This window comes from Cyprinodon variegatus, unplaced genomic scaffold (assembly GCF_000732505.1).
Source record: "Cyprinodon variegatus isolate N-32 unplaced genomic scaffold, C_variegatus-1.0 Scaffold55, whole genome shotgun sequence".
In the NCBI taxonomy this organism is placed as follows: Eukaryota; Metazoa; Chordata; class Actinopteri; order Cyprinodontiformes; family Cyprinodontidae; genus Cyprinodon; species Cyprinodon variegatus.
The window spans coordinates 1219129-1244815 of record NW_015150508.1 but is presented as its reverse complement, the minus strand read 5'-3'; the positions used below and the strand labels follow the sequence as shown (position 1 = coordinate 1244815).

The 25687-nt window shown below is 39.9% G+C and overlaps 1 protein-coding gene across 12 annotated transcripts in view; it reads left to right on the top strand.

Moving 5' to 3' along the window:
- Positions 1 to 25687, top strand: part of baz2b (bromodomain adjacent to zinc finger domain 2B) — a 79573-nt gene that overhangs the window by 10449 nt on the left and 43437 nt on the right. For all 12 annotated transcript variants that reach the window (XM_015371256.1, XM_015371261.1, XM_015371254.1 and 9 more), the window contains exon 2: positions 6443 to 6485. The gene's annotated coding sequence lies outside the window, so the exon portion shown is untranslated. The remainder of the gene's footprint in view (positions 1 to 6442; positions 6486 to 25687) is intronic.

The window sequence follows — 25687 nt, the reverse complement described above, 5'->3', positions numbered from 1 at the left end:
CTTTCTTTCTTTCTTTCTTTCTTTCTTTCTTTCTTTCTCTCTCTCTCTCTTCACTTTTCTTCTCTTCCCTTCCCTTTGTGGTGGGTACAAACTTTGGCCCATGTGTTTACCAATGTGCAGATGTCAGCGAGCTGCTGTATGTATCTAAAAAGTAAAGTCAACATCTGTTCATCTGAGGAAGCAGTGGTGGTAGATTAGGAAACCCAAACAAGACAATCCAGGCAGACGTTAGAGCAGTTAGGTTACACGTTGCCCATGTGCAAGCATGCCTAAAGTGTATAAGCAAACATTATTAGCAGTGCAGATAAATCCTGCTTTTCTCCCCCTCTTCGGGCTATTTGAATAAAAAAAAAATTGTAAAGAATTATGTAATTAAAATAATTTTAGGGGGATTTATCTGTTCAAAATGATTCATTGAGTTCTTTGTGATGTTATGATAAAATAGTGTGAAAGGTATTCAAAGGCAGAAGGAGGGTGTAATTTAATGTGAACCAGTTGTACAACATTGTCACGTTTGCTGATGACAGAGTTATCTTTCCCAAATGAAATAAAATACGATATTGTCCACCATGCCAAGCCTTATGGCTGATCTGTGTTGACAAGTTAAACAGTCTCCCCAACTTATAGAATTCCTTAAACACTGCCCAGCTAAAGAGCATTTAGATCAAACAGAACCCTGAGTTTAAATAACTTCACTGACTGGCGATATCAACATTTGAGTGTCTAAATGGTGTAGAAAGTTGACCCTGTTCTGAATCCTGATTTTGCACCTCATTCTTTACAAATCTGATACCCAGACTGTTCTAAAACAAGACTTGAGTCCAACTGCAGTTGTTCACCCTGGGTTTTTCCTCGGGTTCCTAAGTCTCTTTCTCTCTGTAGACAACATCAGCAGCAGCCAAGCATTAAACATGAAATCCAAATGGCAGAGGTTCGGCCACTCCTGCTGAAGGAACGCTGATCAACTCCTACACACTTTTGTGGCACAAGAAACCTTGAGAGTTCATAAATGTAATACAATAGAGAAGACATGAGAAAAACAAATTTAGGATTACCTGAAGTTAAGAAGTCTTGATCTTAATTAAGTAAAACCCCATTACTATGTAGTATTGCTCAGTTACGTTAAACATTATGGTTGAATAAAAGCTGATTAAGGGTTGATTCATCTATGCTCTGTGTTGAAATGAGATGCCCAGAACTCGCTGACTCAGTGTTTGCAGTATTTTATTATTGCCCAAAACAATTTTTCAGATTAAATCACGATTAATCGATTATTATAATAATCATAAACTAATTTAGTGATCAATTAATTGTTTACTAGAGTATAGAGACTGTAATTAATGCCTTTAGCTAACAGAGCAACCCACCCAGTGATTACGTCAAAATTGTAAACAAAATGTTTAAGTATTTGGCATTTAAGATAAATGTCAATATGCTCTATACAGAACTCCCCAAGTGGAAAAGTTTTGGTTTTACCTGGTTTAATTTCGTGAAAAATCGTCTTTAAGGAACTTTTTACTATCCGATTATAAATCGATTAATCAAAAAAATAACAAACGAATTAATGAATTTGCAAAATAATTCTTAGTTGCAGCCATACATTTTATACTCCGTGCGTCTTTTCGTTAATTCATCTAAATGTTCTGGCCGATTCCAGGGGGCAGTGTAGAGCATGGACAGTATATGTAAAAGAAAAGAACAGTTTCCTCTAACATTTTCAATGCCTCTCAGTGTCATCCAGGGAATAAAATTTTTCTTTGGTTGATTGCGGTGATACTTATGTACCGAATTAGAAGTTCTCATTAGTGTTGTGCAGATGCCATTTTTCGGGCCCTGATACACATTCCCGATACCTGGCTGTGCAGTATCAGCAGATACCGATACCATCTGTTTGAAGTTGGTTTGTGTGTGTATATGAAGAACTGCATACTACTTGGATGTAAAATAATTGACATCATAACTTTGTCAAGCTGCTGCCTACCTTTGTGAAGCAGGAAAAAGACTAATACTAATTGAATTCAATAGAACTTTTTATTGCCTACCTGGAATGGGTATTGGTGCCCTATTCGTCAGTACTCGCCGATACCGACACCACCAATTTAGTGCAGTATTGGGGCCCCGTCCGATACAGTATTGGTGCAACACTAGTTATCAAGTGATGTTTATATGTGAACTCTCACCATTGGGAGCTGTCCCTTATTCACTATCGATTTTTGCTGAAAACTGTCCACATAATTAGTCACTTTTCTTGGGGTTTGGCGTAAAAATTCAGAATGCACGAAAGCTGCTTGTAGGGGTGTTGGTGCTAAAAGGACCTTTTCAACTTAACCTTCATTTATTTACAATTGTTTATTTATTTATATTTTTTAAAGTCCTCCAGCAATGCTTCTCTTGCACTTTGAGAACAGTTAGTATGCCTGAACACAACACTGGGACATATCTAATACATATATTTGATTTATATTGTGCTTTGTACCGTGTGTGATGTCTTATCTTGACTGTCCTGAGCTCATCCTTTCCCTAGCCATTTAAGAAAAAATCCAAATCTATTTCTTTTTACCTGGTAAAAGGAGAAAGCATTAGCCTAATAAACTAGCCCCACCCACCAGCGGCCAAAATAATTTTTGCCTGCGAGTTGGTCTAGCCTCGATCAATACCCTAGGCCCTAGAACTGACGGGCCAATCACAACGCAGAGATGCGTTTTGAATTTCTGGATGCAAAGCGGGCGGGGTTTTGAGGGTGTGACGACAAAGCTTCCCCACGCTGGAGAAAGCACAACAAGGAAGATGGCAACAACTATTGAACAGTTCTCGTTTGACTCAGGTTTGAAATCAGTTTGGGAAGGCTTAGACTTGAGGTTTTCGTTGAAACATGAGCACGCTACATTACGCTTATTAATTTTTAAGGACGTATTCGCCGTTTTACTGACAGGCTGTTTGTTTACACTCCCCAACCAGCTTTCTGTCACGCTTACTACGTCACAGTCATTTGCGCTCATTGGTCAGAGCGTTGGCCAATAGGCACAGACAGCGGTTAAAAAAAAAAACGGGTTTTTCTCATCAATAATCTTCCGATGTCTCATTCATCAGGGCCAGACTAAATTATACATTTAATCTCACATTTAGTCTGGTATATCTGGCTAAGGAAGCATGGCAACATTGTTAAAAATATCAAAACTGGGGTTCTCACATTTTGAATCTAATTGAATTGATATTTAGTAACAGAAAACAGCTGTGACTGATGTATCGGAGATAAGGAAGAGACGTTAAACAAACAATTTTTTTGGTGTTAAAATAGCCTAGATGAGAGATTTTCATCTAAACTGCTTGCATTGTGAAAGCTGTTGTTTAGCAAGCTATGGTTTTATTGCTAAATGACAAAATGATGATAAACTGTGCTATCACTAGCTTCATCAAATGCGCATTATTTAAAAGAAAGTTACCAGTCATCCAGAGCTATTTTATTTTTCTTTTGTTTAGGAGAACACGCTGTGTGTTAATGGGCTTCTGTTCTAAACGTTCCCCTCTGAACAGTGTTCTAATGTTTCGTTGCTCGGCTTGTGTCTGCAACATAACACAATGTCAGCTGTTGTGATTTAGCTGTTTTTGCGTTAGGCAGGGTGATTCAAAACATTTTTTTTTTTATTCACATCTTGGCTCTGTTGTCATGGTTTCTTTGTAAGAGCAGTTGTATGACTCATAATACTATAAATAAAGATGTTTTTTTGGGAGTTTCCGGTCACATTGTGCTCTATTAATTTTAAACCTAAATTAGGTGTATGGCTTGTTGTCTCAAAGACTTCTTTTCTAGTCACTGAGTATTGGCTTAATGTTCCAGCAGTTCCAATATGGGCTTTACTATTGTGTTAACTGCTTTTATTTAGATTTCTGTGTGTGTTTAGCTTTATCGTAATGTGATTATTGGTCAGAAGGATTTTCTTTCATAGGTTGGGTCATGGCTTCTTCTTACAGACATTTCTGTTTAAAGCACCTTTTTGTTTGGACTCCTGCTTTATTTTTGAAACTGAACCGAATGACCTCCATTGTTGGATTGTTTAGATAAACAGTCTCAAAGCCTTTAACTTTCGCTCTGCTGCTGGAAGAAGGGTTTTCTAAACGTGCTTTTAACACCTTATAGTTATGCAAAAATCTATAAGAAGGTATGTTAGTAACAAAATAAATTCAATTTACCCACACTATATATTACAATTCAGAAGTGTAACAATTGAATTGTTATTTGAATGGAACAAAGTTGCTCAAATTTTATTGCAGCTGCTGAAAAATCCTATCCATTTATTTGCTGTGTGACTAAATATATCATCTAAATATATATGGAGACTTCTTGAATTTGTTGCTAATTGGGCGCTTCAAGTTTACATTTCAGATTGATGCACTGATAAGTGTGGTGCTGAGTAGTGTAAGTGCTGCCCAGGGTGGTATCATGCATCGAATGGGAGATATCTGTGAATAAGAGCATACTGGCAAAACACAAGAGGCCAATATAATATTAACATGAAACATCTTTTAATTTTTGACACTTATATTGTTTTCTTGAATCCTTAAAACCAAAGTAAACATTATAAGAGAGGGACAAACAACTGACCAGCTCGGGATAAATGAGTAGGAATTGAAAAATAACTTTGTGGTCTTTCCAGAATAAAACTCCCGTTGTTCTTTTCCATTCTAATAAATCTAAATTGATGTTTTTCCACCTGGCGCTCTGGTTCCTGTTTCATAGTCTTTCTCTTATATTATGTAACAGTCACAGTTTGCTCAAACAAATGTTTGATTTCAGGTTTCCAGTTGTGGAGTGTCAGTTGGATTAAACCGAGCTAAATATTGAATTGATGTTAAAGTAAATGTGAATCATTCCCTGTGTATGAAATAATTGTTAGTTACAGCCGACCATACCAGCATGATTCACACAGACACTTTTATTGAATCCGGGTGCAGTAAAAATTGGTGTATGTGTGTTTTTTTTTTTTTTATCCATCTGCTATTGAAGTAGAAACCACTAAGAACAGTAAAATAAGGTTAATAGACTAACAGCCTGATTCCCAGTCAGACAAATGATGGCAGACAGCGTTGGCTTTCTGATCCAGTGTAATTCACCTGCCTCATGGTTGGCAAATCACATTCAGAGCTGAAGTCCTATGAGCAGAGGATCCTTTAATCATCAGCTAATAGGCCTTTATGAAAAAGCCGAAGATGAATTCAGCCTACCCGACTCTCTGTTGTCATTATCACGGCGATGAGTTATCAGAGTGTTTGCGTGTGCCTGCAGCTTGTATGTGTGTGTGCGTTCATGTCTGTGTACATAATGCAGGTAGTCATTACAGTTATTTAGATCAGTTTAGGCAACATCAACACCGCTAGGATCCTGCGTGAGGATGAAGCTAGCCATCATTGGCATATCTCTGTTGGATTCTGAGCCATAAAGACTGGCAATGATGCAGGGCATCTCGACATCGATCTGTGTTATACACAAAAAAAACTTAAACAGTTGGTGAGAATGGAAACTTTTATTCTGTTAAGAGGTTTCTATGGCTGTTATTTCTGAGCTGATTTGTGCTAATACAGCATTCACAAGGCTCCACTTTGTTGCTGCTGACCAGATGGATGTGTTTACAGACAACAAAACCTTGTTAGATAGCTACCCACACACGCTACAACACCGCTCTCGTGTTGGTGTCGTCTGGAAATGTTTGTGCTGCTTCTCTGATACCCCCCCTCCTTTCCCACCTTTGTATGCGGAGATCTGGTTCTTGTAGTTTTTACAAACCTAACCTTTATCCCTCACTTTATAAATGAGAGATTAAGTCACTGCGGTGTAAATGAATGTTTTAAAAATCTCTCTGTGTTTGACTGCAGTTTATTTGAATCAGGGTGGTGTCTGTTATGGTGAGCTGCTTAGATTAGGCTCAGGCTCTAAATGCACGGTAGGGCCTCAGAGACAATGCATGAAAGATGGGCGTGAGAACGCCGGTAAGGCTCGGTTCTCTGCAAGAACTGTCTTGTGTTTAGGGAAAATATCCTCACACTCACAGCTCCAATGTCTGGATCCATTTCTAGCAAACAGGTTTTGCAAGAAAAAAAGGGCTCAGGGAGACAGATAGACTTTGTGGGTGTGATTGTGTTCCTGAGCATGCAAGAGTCTTTAAGCACAGCCACAGCTGTGTGTGTGTGGTTTTTTTTCTTCTTTTTTGCTTTAAAACATCACTGTATTTCTGTCTTGATGTGCCTGAAAACCACAAATACAGAGATGTGTAACTGCACGACTGATACAGGTCGGTTTCAGTAGGTTCACTCTGTTGTACATCGCTGTAATGAAACCGTTTTGTTAGCATATCAAACCAAAGCATGTTGTTGACACCTCATGCCTCTGACTCAAATGGTGGATTTAACCTGAACTTAAGTTCTTTTGTTTCTGCCTTTTCTCCAGGTGGTACAGCAGTTATGTCAAAGAGCTGAAGACATCTCTAACAGTGAGTACCGATCTTGTTTTCCTTCTCTCTTTGCCCTCCGCTGCATGTATGCCTGTGTGTTGCAAAACAGTCGATGCGTGACTTTTTGAAATACATATTGTCACATACTTCTGCTTTTACTCCTTTTTTTTCGTAGCACGTCAAAACAAACTTGCAGACTCCTCCAGTTTCAGGCCTAATTTGATTTTTATTCATTCAGTGAAAGAGTTTTTTTTTTTCTTTTCTTCTTCCCCAATTAAATTTAACAAGAGCCCCTTGAAAAGCAGTTGTTATGATTACATTACAAATTCGGGGTTCATTCAGTGAATCAAGCAATTAATTAGATTTCCTCCATTCTAATCAGAATATTTGTATGAAACATAGAAGGCTAATAAACATTCTTTGAGTTTGCTATCTGTTTCTACCCAACACTGAATGTAAATGGTTGTTAACTGAGCTTGACAGCGCTCCAGGGTTGGGATTCTGTGATTGTGCAGAGTTGTTTATGTGGATCGCTATGTGCAGCTTTAATTCTCTCCTTTTCTCTCTTCTTTTTTCCTCACCCTCTGTTTGTGAGCTGTACTCAGGGGTGCGGCCGCATCCTCGCGGTTGTAGTTCACGCACACACTCATCAAGGTGGCAGATTTTTTTTCTTTTTTATGTTTCACACACGCAGACAATGACTTGCACTTTCCCTCCGCCTCTTTCGAAGGCCCTGTGCTGATGAGCGTGTCATCATATCAAATGGGATCTTTTAGAAGAAGGTTTTCAACGAATGTGGAGCTCGGGGAAATACTCGTTTCACATGTGACTGTCTCTATTTTAGCCCAGTGTGTTGCCAGACCTGATTCTATCAGGTCTAATGTTACCGCTTCATCTCTCAGGATGAATGATACATTACAGGACTCTCCCCACACAAACACACTCACACACACCCCGGTTGGTGCGGGCAGGTTGTGTTATTTGTGATAAGTATTGACGAATCCTCTCCTGGGGAATCAATTTTAAGTTGGTAGTGGGGGGGTTATCCTCAACCCCTACAGCTGGTTGTTCCTAACTGCTGCCTGGACCACCTTACTCTTCCTGCAGCCCCATGGAGAAACGAAAAATTGTAGAGGACAGGGAAAGATGGAGCTCATCCAAACAGCTATATGCAGTAATTAGCTGACATTTGTTGCTTGGAAGACAGAAAAAAAACGAAGGAGCTGCTCGACTCAAAAGACTCAGAGGAATATGCAAATTTTGAAAGAGATGGGGGAGAAAATAGAAATTTGTTTAATGGCACAGTCATATAAAGCGCTTATACTTGGTTCTATGTATTTTGTGTTGTGAACCCATTGAACTCTATGCGAGTGGTCACTCACATCGATGGTTGTCAACCCATAGGGATGAACTCCTGTTATTCACTTCTCCTTCTCTGCTGTTTATCGTTCTTGCTTTGCAGAGCATGTCTTTCTTTTTCAGCTACCTCAGCAAGGTATTACACAACAAAGCTACACAGTACCCACATCAAGCATCCATCCACAGCCGGGATGATTCTTCTGCTCCAGGAAAGAAAAAAGAAAAAAGGGGCTCATCCTATGAATGTGCAGCATTGGTGTGTTAGTGCATGTCTGTGCATTTAAGAAAAGAGAGGGGGGGGTGCTGTGATACGGGCGCTGCAATGCTCACACAGGCCCATCTGCTTGATCCGAGCTGGAAATGCAGTGCTGTTTAATGGCAAAACACTGAGTGGCAGGGAGGTGTGCAGAGAAGGGAGGAGTGTGTGCCTGTGTTTGAGTGAGGGTGTGAGTGTGAAATAGAGAGGAATAAAGGGAGAGGGAGAAGGAGAGAGAAAAACATCTCGAAGGTCAGGAGCAGCGGGCGGCCGTAGGGGAGAGACACGTGAGACAGAGATAGTCTTGCGTCAGCCCCACAGCAGTCCGACTCGTATGTGTGTGTGTGTATCTCCTGTGGGGCCAGCATTTCCATCCGCATCCTACTGTGTGTTACAACAGAGGAAGACGCTCTTTATAGATAGATAGATAGATAGATAGATAGATAGATAGATAGATAGATAGATTCATTGAGGTATGACTAATTTTTTACATTGTTCTGGTGACAGCGGAAACGTGAACGGGGGAAATTACACCTTCTAGCCTGAGGGAAAAGAATTTGTGTCTGGCTGCCTGTCACCAAACCTGAATAATGTTTCATCAATCCCAGCAACTACTATCATTTTTCAGCACTTATTCATGAAGCCCTCTTTGTTTCTCGCTGTGCTCCTTTTTTTTTTTTTCTTGTGCCCTTTAAACTGGTGCTCTGTTAGATCAGGGAAGTGTTAGAGATAACGCCTAAACATTTAGTACTTTGTACTTGCCTCGGAGCTAAGATTGTTAAAAAGCTACTCCGAGGTTGTCCTCGGGATAGGGAGACGTGTAGATTCAGCAGACACTTTTTGGGGTGGGATTTATTCGTCTACAGCTCTGTGTTACTTTCACTCCCACTCATGTTCACTTGACTTTTATACAGAGAGCACTGGCTGTTCCTCTCCTGCCTTTCCTCAGCCTGCACCGACTCAACAGGGTTTAGCTGCGAAGGCAGACTTTTGATTCACCCCCACCGCCAAACGGCCTCTGCTCTCATCGTCCTGCATGCAGCGCGGGGTGAGGCTGCTCCTTTTACAGACCCTTGTGCCATGAATCACTGCTCGCACCCAGGGAGCCTCGGTCCACTGAGGGGCTGCCTGCTCGGACCATAATGTGTGTGGTCACGAGGGGGCCATTTTGAATGGAGTCCAGACAAAACAGGAGCTAAAGAACCCAAGCTGTAAGCTTTCTCATGCAGCGCCACAGCAGGAGTGGTGTTTGTATATGTACTGGTGTAACCTGGTGTGCGTGTTAATGTGTTTTCCTGTATAAAAGGTGAGCTGTTGGACATACAATGCCTTGGTTCGGGAATTGGAATACAACATAATTGTGTTCAAGTAATTTATGAAACACTAGTAGAAGCCCTCAAAAACCTGATACTACAAAAACCTTTGAGCAGGGCACAGATGCGGTTTGCAATCTGAGCTGGTTGGACTCAGCTGTGGTGTCTGTTTGGCTGTCAGGTTTAAAAACAACAGTGTTGGAAATAAGCTACAGATCACACTAGTTTTACCCAGAGGAAGATGGTTATGTTAACTTTTTATTTCTTTTTCTTGAATTATTATCAGTTTTAAAACTGCACATTTATGTTTTTTGGAGATGTTTTCATCTCTGAAAGTTTTCAGTGTTCAGGCTTTTAGTAGTCTGGTCCATTAAACGACTCCCTTTGAGGTCTGACCCACTTAGATTTGTTTTATTTGTACAATTAAAAGAAGGCTGCATGATCCATTTACTCTTGTTCCCCATACTGTACCCAAAGATTGCTGTCCTCTGTTTTTCTTTTTCTGTACCTGTAATCAAACCACTTCTGTGCGTAAGTCATTATTTGTTAGTTTTATTTGGAGTGCTCTCCTGGATGTTGAACAATACAGAATGCTCACATGTCGCTGATAGTTTATTTTTAGAAAATTTAGTATCACATCATCACTGTTTAATGTTGGGGTAATCACTGTGTGAACCAGTTACTGACCAGTTAAACAAAATTAGAACCAATAAAGTTGACTTTAACTGACCGTTAACAAAATGCCCTGAGTTTAGACGGTTCCATTTTATACCCAAAAGAGATGACTTACACAGTCCTCAAAACCACAGAAGAAGGAAATGCTGACGGGACAAAATGAACCAGAAACTGTAAGAACCAGTTACCACTAAAAAAAAAAAAAAATCACAGCAAATTCCTTGATAGAGGTTTGAAGTCTAAATGAAAATGAAAAATACAACGTATAAGATTATCTAAATGTGTGAATTAAAAACACGCAACTGTCCATGATTTTTTTTTTTTTTATTCTTTATTTTATCTGCCACTATACTTCAGTTTCCATGCATTCCTTTTTTGGAGATACATAACAATTTAATCTGTAGCTAAAGAAAAAACAGATCTAATGATTGATGTATGATTTCTAATGTTAGTTCAGACTGGTTTCTCTAAACTGTGCCAAATTACAACAAATATGCTCTCTTGGCGTTTCTGAAAAAAGATGGCTGCAAGCTTAACTCCTTGCCGGTTTATAACACTAATGCTAAAGTAAAGTAGACCTATAACTTGCCTGTCCAGAGGGACAGCAGCAACCTTCGTGTCCTTTTGCTTCTTTAAGTTGGCGCTGATGTTTAAAAGCTTGACCAGTGTTCACCATCTTTTGCTTTTTTGTTTTTTTCCCCCGCTAAAATCTGAGAAACGTTTTGCGGAGAAGAAGCACTTTCTCAGCTCAGTCGTGGAGCTCCTAGAATCTGAGCCCCGTATGACGTAACTTCACCCTACTAATCCCATTGATGAAAAATTGTTTCATGTTAATGTTGAGATTGAAAGTAGAAATAAATAGTGAAATATTTCTGTCAAAATTTAAAAATCAATTATTTTATATATCATTTTTTTTTGTTGTAAAATGAATACTTTGATTTTGCACCATTCTAGAAGTTTAATGGATGTATACATATTTTTCTAATGAATTGTTTTGATAAAAAAATACAGAACAAAAGTTGAGTAACTTTATATTTCTGTTTTCAACACCCTTAAATCATGAGTTGTTGTTTTTTTAAATTTTGGAATGTATTAAGTGCATCATTAGACTTTGCTTTTGCTGATTTTCACAATTCTCCTACACTTGCCCTTAGGCAAACATTAATTTTAGTTGGATGCTGCTGAATAACTGTGAACTAAAACCAAAGAAGCACATAGTTTTAGGGTTGAGTATATTTATTAGTCGCAACTTGAGTGCAAAAGGGGGAAAAAAAAAAGGAATAATAGTTTGTTAATTGTCTATACAATCCAGAGAATGGTGGTTATGGAGATTATTTACAAGACCATACTCATACATTTATCTCTATTTCTCTTGGTTCTAAATCTCACCCACACACACACAGACACACACACCCTTATGATGCCAGCTGTTGCCCAATGAAAGCCTCTATGTTTATGGGTCTATCTGCTACCTTTATGGCCAGACCACATCTCTCCAACTGTCTTTATTTTCTCGCCTCACTCTGATATGGACCCTGTTTCTTGACATCCTCTATAATTTCCTGCCCTCTCGCCTCCTTCTTTAGGTCTTATTTCCTTCCCCCTACCCTCAAACACGCACACACCAAACAAATATTACTCTGCTGTGATCGTGGTTTTTGCCTGTAAAACGTGCCTGTGGCTCCAAGAAGTTGGTCCCCGCAGGGCCTGTGTCTCTCGGGGGGAGGGCTGCTCGGATGGGCCCGGGTTGTAACCTGGATACAGCTGCAGACCAGAGGAGCCATTAACAGTGCCAGGAGGCCCCCAGCTCCCAGTGAGAGCTCATTACGGTTTCTGTGCAGTCACACTCCTCCTATGAAACGAAGCAGTGTGTCTGGTGAAACTAGCCAGGACACCAAGCCTAGGGGAAACTGCTATGCCTTGACTTCAATGTGAGAGAGAGGAGGAAAAGGACTGCGGGTGGGAAGGTTGATCAAAACAGGAAAAACGAAAATACCAAGAATGATATTAATCATTAAACACACCCAGCTTTCCATGAACTTGTACTGTGAGAGTGTGAGTATCTGTCTTTATTGGATGTAGTTTGCTCTTTGTTCAGTGTGTCTGTGTGTATATGTGTGCGCTCTTGGAGGCCCATTTCAGCTGTCTGGTCTGCTGTGCAGATGGCTGAGTTGGGGCCTTGTGAATGAGGTACCCATTTTTTTTTCTTCTGTCTCTTAATCTGTCCTCCTTTCCTTTTCTTTCCATTCTTGTTCCTTTCATTTCCTCGATTCCTATTCCGGATAAGTTTCATTTACCAGTTACATCCCTGGCTGCCTCCTCTCTTTCATCACTGCATCTGCTGAGGGCCATCTTGGGCAGAAGAGAGTTTTGCAGCGCTCTATTTTCTCTCTCCTCTCCCTCCTTCTTTATGCGCCTCTCAGGCCTCAGTGCGGCAGCTACACGCCGTGGCTTTGGAATGAAATGTCTCTTAACCGAGCCATGTGCCCCGGAGCTACGGTAATTGCAGGTGAAATTCAGCTTCCTCTTTAAAATGCCATCTCTCATTTCCAGTTACCGGCCCCCCTCTGTATCTCTCCTTCTTTCTCTACCTCCCTCCCCCCCTGCTGTCCCCCCCCTCCTCCCTTGCTCCTGCTTCTCTCTCCCTCTGGCTGTCTTTCAGAGGCGTGTGAATCCCTCAGCCCCTGTCGCGTCTCTCTGCCCCAAAAGACACTCCCACAATGCACAGCGCTGATGGCTGCACAGTGATATCAGCCATGCAGAGGGAAGGGAGGGCCGCTGCTTAGACACACTCAATATGTGTGTTTGTGTTTGAGCGTCAGGGTGCTAAAATCAGTCTGTGTGTGTGTGTGTCTGAAAAAAAAAAAAAAACAAACTTAAAAAAAAAATGGGTCTGTTTGGAGACGGATAGGAATGAGGATACACACCTGTGTGTGTCTCATGTGTGTGTTTATGCAAGAGAAAAGTGGTGTGCTCTGTGTTGTGTGTTTAAGTTGCTCTGTGTGTGTAGCGTCAGCAAGGCATGAGCTGTGTAGAGGTGACATCAAGGTGAACACGGCGTGCAGAACGCTCTGTCGACTCGGGAGGCAGCAAATGGCTCTGTGGCAGATGGAGTCTTTGTCAGGGAAGAAAAATGGCAGCTCAAGAGCGTCGGAGACCCCCCCCCCCCCCCCCCCCCCAACAAAAAATTTAAGTACACACACACAAGTTCAGCCACATACTCTACATATATGCAAGTCAATATCTAGAGATAGAAAAGTAGATCAGCATCCATTTATGTACGTTTTATTGGTCCCTTTGACACAGAAGGTCAAACAAGCTTATTTATAGATGCAACTCCTGCTTAAACTCATAAGTGTATATTTATACTGATATAGGCAAATTTCAACTACTGATGTTGACATGCATGCACCTACCCCCCACCCCCACTCCTCAGTGAGATGGACCAGCGGGCATTGACCTTCCCCTGCTTCGAGGGTTCCCTGGCTGTTTGATCAATTATCCCTCTCCCATTGTTTACCATTAAGCAGGAGCAGAGAGAGGAGAGGAGAGAAGGCTCAAAATGGCCACTGTCAGGTGGAGGGATCCATTTCCCTGCCAGCGTGGGGGGGTGGGGGTTAGGGAGGGAGGGGAAGGGAGAGCGAGAAAGACCAAAGCCGTGAAGTGTGCTTAGAGAGAAGGGAGGAGCACGATTTTGCTGGCAGTTGGGGATGATGTGACATTATACCGTAGGTACAGCTCTGACGGCGGTTAACATTTGTAATGCTGACATCATCTGCTTAAAAGGCTTCTGCAAGATCTCTAAAGTTTAAACATCCAACCATCAATTATCTGTGCTTAAATCTCTAAAGTGTGTGTTTTTCCCCTCTTTACTCAATGCGGGAGAAATTTAATGTCACGTCTATATAATGATGCATGTATGCATGATTCCAGATTACTGCAGGTACACGTCCTATTTTTAGTGTGTAGAGACGCGTCGGGGTTGGGTGGTGTGTGTGTGTGTGTGTGTGTGTGTGTGTGTATGTGGGGGGGGGGTGCTCTAAAGGTCAGGTGGCAGAGAGAAAAAAAGGAGTGGGAACAAATGATGCACTAAGCGAATGACACTCTGAGGTCCTGCTTTAATATGTATGTATCGCAGGTTGATGGCTGATTTCATTAGCGCCTCTCATTGTTATGCATAGATTGTCCTCCTGCAGCAAAATGAATATTGTATTCACACGCGTGCACACGCTCGCTCTCTTATACACACTGGCACAACAACAACTGCAATTTTCAGGGAATACTGTACGTCTGATTTCTTGCGGAGGGACTTGAAGAAAAGGGTGATGTTTCCACAGGCTGTTATCTGTGTCGGCTATAATTAAAACAATTTACAGAGCTGTCATTTTAACGAAGGTTTCGGCAGAGCCGTGGACAATTGCTGTCAGGTAGTTGTGTGATTATTTTGAGGTCCTCGTTGATAGTGGAAAGAATTATTTTCAAAGTGGCAAAGAGAGGCTATCTTTGTTTAAATGACTTAAGCAGAACAAGCCGTTCTGTGTCTGAAGGCGGAGATTACATTCTTCTAGTTGGTTGAATATGTGTGTGTAAATATTAGCTGGATAACGTCCATTAGTTTGTGTTTATGGTGCACTTCTTGGCATATTGGATGCATAAAGCCATTGTATAAGGATGCCTGACCGCCCCTTTGTAATAATCCAAGACTGCGTTTCATCTGGAATTCCAGTCCTTAGTGGGTCATGAGCAAATGTTGAGTATGAGATATTAATAGCTGAAGTGGGTGGAAAAAGGAAGAAAAAAAAAACGTTCTGCCTTTTTCCATATGTTTTGCAGGGAAACGGTCCAGATGGATTATCTCTTGGTCTGGAGCTTTCTGTTGCTTCAACCAGCTCAAATCCAAGTTGTGTCCGACTTGCCAGAAACTAGCAGCACACATACACTCAATCCAATGGGCCCCCCCCCCTCCCGCCTCCTGGTCTGAAGTACAACAAGCTAGTACTGATTAACATGTCTAAACTCAGCCAGTTCAAAAAGTCAGTCTATTTCTGCTTATTTCTCTTTTCCCCCTTTGCTCTTGCAAGAAAAACGGATGACGTGACAGTCTTTCTTCCTAACATACCTCACGTTCCTCACAGGCACACAGATATGTTTGTCGCCTTCCTATTTGTTGCCTGAGAAACCATGCTGGCTTGTCTTCTCACATTTCACACTTGGCTTCATCCCCTTAACCCCTAATGCTCAGCCTGGATGGGCTGCGTGACCTCTTGAGTCATGGATGTTAGACTCTTTGGCATCACAAGGGGTAAGAGTTGGGCTCTATTTTGCCCAGTGATTGTAAACACGAACAGGAGCAGACTCTCTTGGATTAAAGATAAAGAGAAAATCTGTTGTCACTCTTGGCAAACGCTTTGTAACGTTTGTTCTCGCAGATTTCACTCATATTTGTTGTTTGCTTTGGATTTAAATCCCTTAGCAATCTTAATTTCATAGCACTTGTTAGCTGCATGGTCTTCTTGTATTTTAAGATCAAGCATTTAGATACAGGCGTTCACACTTGGCCTTTCACGCAGAAAGGAAAGGCAAATCGCCCACACTCGTTTCTTTTTTTCCCTTTTTTTTATGCATACATGCACAAAAGCCAAAAAACACATAGGAGCGTAATGTGGTGTGACAGGACGGCACATATTTGGAGTTTCACAGCGTGCTGGCATTCCAGGACGGCGAGAGAGAGATAATGTCAGCGCACTGCTGGTTAACTCCCTGTTTTATCCCGTTTCTGGGCCACAAACCGTGAAGGGTGTCTGTTTGTGACACGCACAGCAACCCATATGCACCCACACCACAGGCCACTTTGTTTCTCCGAGCCAGCTGGGTGACAACAGCTTAAAAGAAATAAAGAAAAAAAAACACCAATGACACAAACTGCTTTCAGACACGGCTTCCAGCTTAGACAAAGGAGGTGTTCTTCTCCGAGTTTCCTCTTCTGTGAGACATGGTTTCTGGAACCAGGAAGTGTGCCACACTGACTGACAGGATGTAGGATGTGTCACATTGGTGTTTAAATTATGCTATCAGAGGTCGCTGTTTCCCAAAATAGTTTTGTTCCTGATCATATCACTGTGCAAAACATCCACTCAGGGGGAAGGCTTTCTGAAAGTCTTGATTCTTAATACCCCAGTGGTTTTAAATTTACATGAAGGAATCATAAAAAATCACAAAGTCAGCAGTGGAAAAAAAAAAAAAGAGCTTCCTCTCTGAGAAAACAAAACACACACAAAAAACAAACCCACCCACACTGCTTTCAGCCTTGTTGTGACTTGTTTGTCGGTCGTTGGAGGATTTAGCCTCATTCCAAAAAAACAGTTTCACCTAAACAACCTTGGCTTCCTAAGGATTGGAGCTGGGCACCGATCGGCACAAAAACAAAAAAAGTGGAGACTCTGAGACAAACTGGAAAAAAAAACCTCCCCTCTCTGTATGCATGTCAGGTGTTTGTATGCTATTGTTACTTTCATCATCCGTGTGTGTCGTGGTGTGCAGCTGTGTGCTCTCCAGTTAGTTCCCTGCACAGGGAGTTAGCAGAGTTGCGACAGTGCTCACTTTTCTTTCCACTCCGAGCGGCTCTCTGATTTATTCTCAACATCTGTCTTTAGCAGGTGTGTGAAACCAAAAAGTCCTCTTTCTGAGCCTGTGATAACGCCGTACCACTACTTACTGTTTGGTTCTGTATATGAGAACACATTTCTGGAAAAGAAAAGAAGAAGAAGAAGAAGAAAGCAACACAGAGGGTCCTCCTCTCCACCCACTCTTTGGGATGAGTCACTTTTGAGCCCTGTGTAATCTGAGCCCGTGTTTCATGTGTGTGAACAGACAGACCCTGAGCAATGGTCTTGGTACTGGCTCCCTCTGGGGCAGTGAGTGGGTGAGACACAGCTATCAAACATCAGGCCCAGGCAGCTTCGGTTTCAACTTCACAAAATGAGAAATCTGCTCCCTCCGACTTAGGCAGAGAAACACGGAGAAAACAAGCCGGCATTAATGGAGAACCACGCTCTCCTTAGCGCCTCCTGAAATAATATCAGGTAACAAACCAGGAACTATTGGATCCATAGGGCAGAATTCAGACAGTGTGAGAACCTCACTTGGTGTGTGTTCAATCATTTGATGTGTAAGCCAGAAGAGTAATTTTAAAACCTGTTTTGACGGCTTCAAAAATGGAGGCTCAAATATTTCTGACTTTTTATGTGGAATCACTCAAGGAAAGTGTGGTGGTAATAGAGTCATGTCACGGGGAGGAAAAAAAGGGCTGTTCCAGTTTGTGGATATTTGCACAGCTTTTCAAAGTACGTCTGCTGGTGTGACAAACCCCTTTAAAGGCACATGTGGGCTTTTAAAATGCTCCTCTCTACATTTGGCCCCTCGGGGAAGAAGAAGTGTTCTGGGAAAAGCAGTAGAAAGTAGGTGCTCAAAAAAAGGTAGAACGAAGCCGTTACATATTAACATGCTTATTCATGAGATTCTATCCTTTAGGTAGAGAATTAAAACTATAATAAAGCTACTTTACCTCCTGTGAAATATTTGTTATCCCTTGAAATTTTCTTGCCTGTTAGCGAATATGAATCTGTTTCCTGCCTTAGTCCTGCACTGACTTAATCATGTGAGAGGATCTTATCCAATGCATTTCTGAGTTATATTTAATAATTTACACACCATTTTGGTTTGTTTATCCCTTTCTGTTTGAGCTAAATCTGAACAAAAAAACATTACAGTTATTAAACTATTGGACAAATTTCAAGTTTGAAGAAGCCTCCAATGAATTCTGCATGCCTGAGAATTTGCTTCTGCCACTAGACATGTTTGTGTACTCCCAAACATGTCAATATTTAAATTCCTGGTAGACAAAGATGGTGACAAATGCAGGAGTTAGTTGTTTTAGTAATGAGAAATCTCTTACTTTAGAGCAGACTTTGGGCGTACTTGCTCAAAGCGACAGGTGGTTTCTTCTTTAGAAAACTGGTCTGTAAAAAAAGCTATTTTTTATCACTAAAAATACCATTTAGTTGATAAAAAAGCTAAAATGAATAACCTTTTCAGCCTTTAAATTTCCACAATTGTTAAATCATTGGGTATTAAAAAGAGTTTTAAAGCTAGATTAGAGAGATAACAGGTAAATTAACTCTGTTAATTAATATTCTTTATAAATAATCAATAACCTCTTTGAAATGGATTCAATGGCAAAGCAAAAAATTTTTTCTTTATCTTAGTTTGACACTGTAAAAATTTCCTAACATCCAAAAATATCATGCAACTTAAGTTTAAACATACAATTTTTAAGATTGTTTCTAAGATTGTTACCTTCACTACATTCATGCATTCATTTACTTAAATCTATTTTGGAAAGCCAGATAAAAACTGCAGCCAACTGTCTTCACTGATGTACATTTTTAAAGCAACTATCGTGCAGAACAGGAACTTCATGGCATAGAAAACAGTGCATATATTTAAAGTCTTGATGCTTTGTCTTGTTTTGGGATCTAGCTGCAAACTAGTTTCACACACCGGAGGCGTGTTAGATTTGTTGCCTTATAAATTTAGACAAAGCTGTTTTTTATGCTTTGTTTATACACCGATTACCTGATTTGATTGGAGCAAACATCCTCACCAGGCTTCTACGTCACTGCAGTCAGTAAACGCCCCTAGCAAAAATGAGTTTGAGAGAGAAATCCTTTAAACACAATTCATAAATGTTTTGCAAAATGATCGGTTTGTTCTGGAAAAAAAGCAAAACTTAGAAATGTTATCCTTTTCCGTTTGACAGTTTGCTAACCCCTAATCATTACTCAAATGCCTTGTCTACATTCCTATTACAAGACTTGCCTATACATCAATCACGCCGTAATTTTAGTTGAGAATATAGATCATGTTTTGTATCTTTGTTGCTGCTCTGTTTATCTAAATGCTAATACTGGTTGTGTTTTATATTCACACAAACAATTTATCATGATTGATTGAAGTTACCTTCAGTATTGATTTAATGCAAACTTCACAGTTCACTCAATAGACTGACATGTAAAAGCTTGCCGTGACCTTTGTGAGTTGCACAGATGATGCTAGCTGATGTGTGCTGTAGGGAAAAAAAAGCAAGCTGTAAAACATCATGACCTGGTTTTATGTTTCTTAATAACAAAGGGCGTCATGCAACATTTTCATATTGTAATCGTAAATTTCTCTTACTCTTTATCCTACTGTTTCATGAACGCCCCACATCAGATTCAACAAAAGTTCTTAACTTCTATAAAGTATCCTCCTAAGTGCGCGTTCCAGAGAAATGTATATCTGCATAATACCGCCTCGATCATTCCATATAAGGGTGCGAATTCCCCTGATTCTCTGAATGAACAAGCAGGCGTTCATTCATAAAAATGGCACTGAAGATGGAGAAGAAGAACTTTAAAATTTCATGAATTGAGGTCCACCGACAGAGCTGTGCAGCATAATTTAAGGACCGGTAAAAAGCCATGCAGTAGGAAATGGATAATAAGAGCAGTAAATGACATGCACTGTTATATAATAAGTAAAAATAAAATAAAAGAATAAAATTAATGTAAAAAGAAAAATCATTTGTTGCGAAGACAGTAAATGAAAACTACTGATGGAGGCAAGAGGCGCAACACATGATGTAAATGCTTAATTTGAGTTCAAGATCAACCAAAGCAAAAATATTCTGCTAAATCTCCTTTTGTAACACAGACACACCTGTGCTGTACATCTCCGGACCACGTTTGTCAACCCTTCATCACACTTTCTATCTCTCTCACAAGGCAAAAACGTATGCAAAACGTTGACGGCAAAACTCTAATTTGACAAAGTCAGACAGATACAAATATTTCGCATTTAATGTAACAACAGGGAGCTGCCATGGAGTGAAATGAATGCATGCTGCAAAAAAACTATCTAGAAATAAGTAAGGATTTCTTAAATTCAGTGTATTTGCCCTCAATTTGAGTAGGTAAATAAGATGGTTTCCCAATGGAATGAGTTTTTTTATTCTTAACACAAGATAATTATATAATATGCATTTTAAATAAGACAATGTAATAGTTTTTTCTTTTAATATAAAATTTCGTGTTCCATTGGCAAAGAATCTCACTTACCTTATTTAGATTGGCTTATTTAGATTTCTATTTTTGGGAGTACAAATCTCACTGTGATAGGAGCTTTAATGAACTTTCTATCCCTTTTCCAGTCATGATGTTATTTCAACAGTAGCTTGATCTCTGATTGTTCCTTCTTTGAAGAAATTACAAATTAAACCAGCCCCTTGATACCGACATCCAGGTGTATTGACATACACTTCTGTCATCAGCGAATAAAAATGTAGTTTAATATTGCAGTTTCTTAATATATCATAATCTAACCTAAAAATGACCAATTGCTTCCAAGTAAAATAAATGTAATCATTTAGTGAAAAAATAGGTTTTGATAACAGCTGACTGGAAAAATGTGAGAGAAGATTAGAAATATAATATCTTTCATATATGGTGAATCACTCTTACGAATGATTTGCGAAAACATTTGTGAGTATGAATGCTTCTTGAATGAGGTCCATTATGTTTGTGCTTCTTTACTGCAGGATGTTACGGTGAAGTGAATAAAAGGTCTTATTTTTGACTGGAGTGGTTCCCTTGAACTGTCACTCCTGTTTTCACTAAACCTAACTGTTAGAATTGTGGAAATACAACTTTGTTTCTCTTTTTCTTTTTAAATAAATTTACAGGGATGTACTTTAGTGGGTGTTTTATTAAAACAGTGTTTGTGTTTGCATGTCTTTCAGTGCCTCTATTTGCGTGGGCTTGTGCATACATGTGTACGTTTTTTTTTTTTTTTAAATAGTACAACGATATCCCTAGGGTCCCCCCCCCCCCCCACATTCTTACTCATTACGAATGCTAATGTCACATTAATAAAATCGGCTCAGATTAGGGTTTATAGCGTGGCCTACACTAAGAGATTTAGCCCTTACACTTCCCACATACTTCAAGTCAAATCACTTTTTTTTTCTTTCCCCCTGTGGGCATACTATTCTCAGTTGCTTTAAAAATGCACTGGCCCCTAGTGAAGCTTCAGAGGCAAAGTTTAGTTCACGGTTGCCAAGGTTTGTCAGCATTTTAAACTGTCGGGCCACATGCATGCAGGCTTCTCGGCTTCTAAAAGGCAAGTGTTAACTTAGGTACAGCAGTAATGGCTTTTGCACAGGTCCGGCTAATGTAAACATTGCGTTAATGTGCTAACAGCAGTTTGTAGAGCCATGAGCTGTTAATCATTGCTCAACAGAGAGCCTGTTGGGCACAGCAATATTATACCGGAGAGTTAATCAAAGCTATAGATCCCCTTTTTATTCGGGAAACATTTTTTGCTAGCTGAATCTCTAATCATTCGCTCTTTCTGCTGAGCACGTACTGAAATATCAGCCGTCGTGTTACTGGGGGTCAAATAAAAAACTGCTTTCAGATGTTCTTATCAATTAGACACTTTCTCTCTGTGCAAATTCATGCCATAATATTGTTGCTTTGTGTGCACTTGTGTATTGTTTAGCCTGAGGTTTAAGTTACTATTTTTTTTTCTCTAAGTGATTTATCACTTCTGACCCTTTGATAATCAATCTAAAACTTTAACTGTTGACTATGATAAGAGCCTTTTTTTTTTTTTACTTTCCTAGTGTTCTTACTTCCTTCCTCAGTTTTATACAATTTTATTTCAAATCATAAAAAGGGTCCAAGCAGAATAAGAGTGCAAGATTGGGTTTTTCTAATTAAAAGTCAGCGTTGTAAAATTGATTAGATTATGCTAATGAGTGGAGATAATATCTTAAAGGCAGTGTGAGGAAAAGAGATAGAGGGAGTAGAAAGGAGTGACAGTCCAGCCGCCATTACAAGCTGCTGATTTCTGCCGAGTGCTTCATAAAATGTCAGAGCGCTTCTCCCTGAGCAAGACACTGAAAAATGGCAGCGCTGTGATGTGCTGGCACCTCACCTGCTGCACTGTGTGTGTGTGTGTGTGTGTGTGTGTGTGTGTGTGTGTGTGTGTGGAGTGAGAAACAGTGACAGTGTGTTTATCTACGAGAGTGTGTTCATGTCTGTCTGTGTGCATGACTGCGTGTGTGTTTTCACATCTGTGTGTGCGTGCGTGCGTGCGTGTGTCCACGCTGGCCTCCCTCCCATGTTGCAGTGAAGCAGAACAGAGCGTCTGACTGCCTGCTGCTCTGCCTCCATCTCTGTCAATACAACACCATTCTCTCCCATTCGGTCATTTTCACATGTTCAACATTAGGGCGATGCACCCGTTTGAGCAGAGGAACACGGTTGACTGACATGTCGGGTTTAATGCCGCTGGATTTTGGCTCATCAAAGTTGATGCTCCCAGATTTTCGTTCTAAAACGTCTCTGTATCTTTTAAGACCTCCGCCTGATCTCTGTATTTGAAAAACTAATGTGAGCGCATTTTCTCACCGCTGCCTCGCATTAAGTGCATGTTTAACTTCATTGAGCATTTATCTGTTTGCGCGGAAGAGGAAGCAAGGATCTTTTATTATTTTCTATTTTAATGAAGTCATTATTTGCAGATGTTATTGATGTGGATTTCAACAGAAAGCATGAAGTAATAAGCAGTGCGAAAGGGTGAGATAAGAGAGACCAGGCTGGAAAAAGGTGCCAAGGTGACAGAGGTGTGGAAGGAAAAGTGAGAGCTGCAAGGAGCTTTTTCATTTAATAATGTTAATCGCTAACTGAGCTGCTAACTGTGTAGAAAGGGTGGAAACCCCCCCACCCCCCTCAGTACAAATACTACCAGCCTTCTCAATTCTGCTTTTCTTATGTGTTGTTAAGAACTACTGTGAGAACAAATGTGGCTCTGCGTAAATTACACTGTGCTATATTTCAGGAGCTGATTATATGTTGTGTAATGAAAATTGTGAAAATGAATATTAGAATCATATCTATTAAATGAATCATGGTTTATTGATATATGTGCAGCAGGGGTTTCCTTTTATTTCTCTTTAAATTCAACAGTTTTTTTGCTGACTTCTTAAATATTAATTTGGTTAAAAGTCTACTGCTACAGCAACACAGAGCTGAATAAGGTAGAAAAGTTTGATCATAGAAGTGAAACAGCCTGAAGCTGGAACTGTGATCGGCGTTGTAAAACGAATGCCATGCCAATTAGTGGCACGGTAAGCCGCCTTGGACGTAAAGAGGGAGGAGATCATAAGGAAGAATAGCAGGTTGTAGGAAACAAGTGGAAGAGAAAGAAAAGAGTGTGGACTGACAACAGGTGAGCAAAATGTGGTGGTAAAAAATCCTGAATAAAGTCAATAGTTTCTTAAGCAGAGGTTCTGAAACAAAACTTCAGCTCTAAAGGTTGTTATCTGGTTTTGTGTCGGTCCATGTGTGTTAAGGGTTGGAAAGGTCTGTGTTGTTGGCTCGCAAACATGGCAGTTTGTAGTCTGCTATGCAGATAGGGGTATCAGACAGCTCCACCGTGCAAGACGAGGGGGGCGGCTTTCAACCTTCCCTTGATGAGTATAGGTTGTTGGGTTCACATCCACCTCATCTATCCCAGCCACAGGTTCATCTGACGCACCGAAACCTGGCTTCATCTGGACCAAAAAGTCCTTTGCCTGTAACTGAAATCTGAATCAGACTGACCTTTTAGATTTTGAAATCCTGAGTCACTGATCCAAGTTTGTTGCACCAAAACACTAGTTAACAAAATGACTGTATCAAATGTCTCATAGGTGAATTCATTGATGTTTACAAGGTTTTAGACATGTGATGTTTTGGGGATCTTTGTGGCTCAGCAATAGGAGTTTTCTGCAAATAAAAAGGTAGTGAGGTTGTCGGCTTTTCCTGGTTCATCTCAGGTGTGAGGCACTTCAATTACTTACTTATCGGTGTGTGCTCTGTCCGTGTGGCTTGGTGAATTCAACTTCTGTGTTAAAGTGCTTTGAGTGGCCAGTAGGACTAGAAAAGCACCACATAGGTTCAGTCCATTTAGTAGTTTTATGATAATCTAATGTCAGCTGAATGACAGAAGAAGTTGACCTGGATCGCAATCTGCTTTTACAAGTGCTGATAAAGTCATAATGTTAATGTGAACTACAGTAAAAGCCTGATTTCCTCTTGTAATGCATTCCTTAGCAAAGCTTGGATATACTCTTCAGCTTCCTCTAAGGATCCTATAAATCAACTTGATCAAATAAGCAAAATACTTAGTAATAGTAGTTTTTTCATCCTAAAATAAATTATCAGGACTTTTTATTTAGACAAATTTTCTGAAGACATCATGGCAGACACTTAAACCTGCATCAATCAAGATAACGAATAACCTGTTAAAAAGTAAATGTGGTTGATATGTTCATCTTTAATCCTATAACTTTTTAGTAAAGTTACTTTTTTAGATAATGCTGCTCTATATAGTTCAGAAAACAGGTCTTTAAAACTGCTGGTTTCTGCTCGAGTTTAAGAATATTTTAGTAAAATCAGAGATCCAGCTAGCTTCTGTTAACTAATATTAATTAATTTCCTTTTTTAAATGCTATTAATTGAATGAGGTCTGTGATGCCAATTATGATTTTGTCCAGCTCTAAGTACTATAAAGCACAAAATTCTTTTGTGTGTAAACTTTGTTTTAATAAAAAAATGAGACATACCAAACTAAAGGAATTATAAGATAATCCTCATAAATGCTTCCCAGCCTTTGGCCTGTTCCTGACCTGATTTGACTCGTATTGAAACAAAGAACATGAGACATAATTCTCAGTTTTGTTTGTATTAACATAAACAAATAGAGGGATAAAATTGTATGTGCTGGAAAAGGGCAAAACAGGGGAATTGTTAAATATTGATCACAAAAAAAGGGAAACTCCTAAACCACTGTTGACCAAAACCACCTGTCCTAACATGCTCCTCTCTAAATAAGAGTGCCAGAGTTCGTCTTATCTTAAAATAATAGCTGGTGCAGACAGATGATTCTCCGTTATTGAACAGTGACTCAGCAGTCTCTGTCTAACATACATTTTTTGAATTAAAATCAAATGTAGTTATTTTTTTACTTTAGGGAAAAAGAGTCCAACAAAACAAACTCTTATTATGTTAAGAAAACTTTTTTAGAAATGTTCTCAATTCACCTTTGAATGTTTTATCTGTAATATAGATGGATGTTCCATCTTCCGCATCCATATAAATACAGATCAGTGATGCCATGAGTTTTGCTAACAGTATAGAAAATGTAATGCAGTAATGCAGTAAAAGTATCAGTGTCTCATTTTGTTTTTCTCCAGCAGTCTATTTCAAGCCTATGAGCAAAAAAATCAAATCAGCTTTTTTTGCTAGCACTTAGAAACAAAGCAAAACCTTTTTGCTACTGTACCTCTTATCAAAGTCCTGTCACATTTGCCCAGAGATCTCATGCATATGGACAGAGAGACTGCTTTAATTCTTCCATACAAGTTCCACTGTTCTTTCGCTGTCAGTTTATTTAGCTCTTCGACATGCATCACTTTTACATTATGCATATCAAGAGTACCACCTTAGCCCATTTTTTGCTTTTCATCCACTCTCCTTAATCCTTAGGATTCTTTT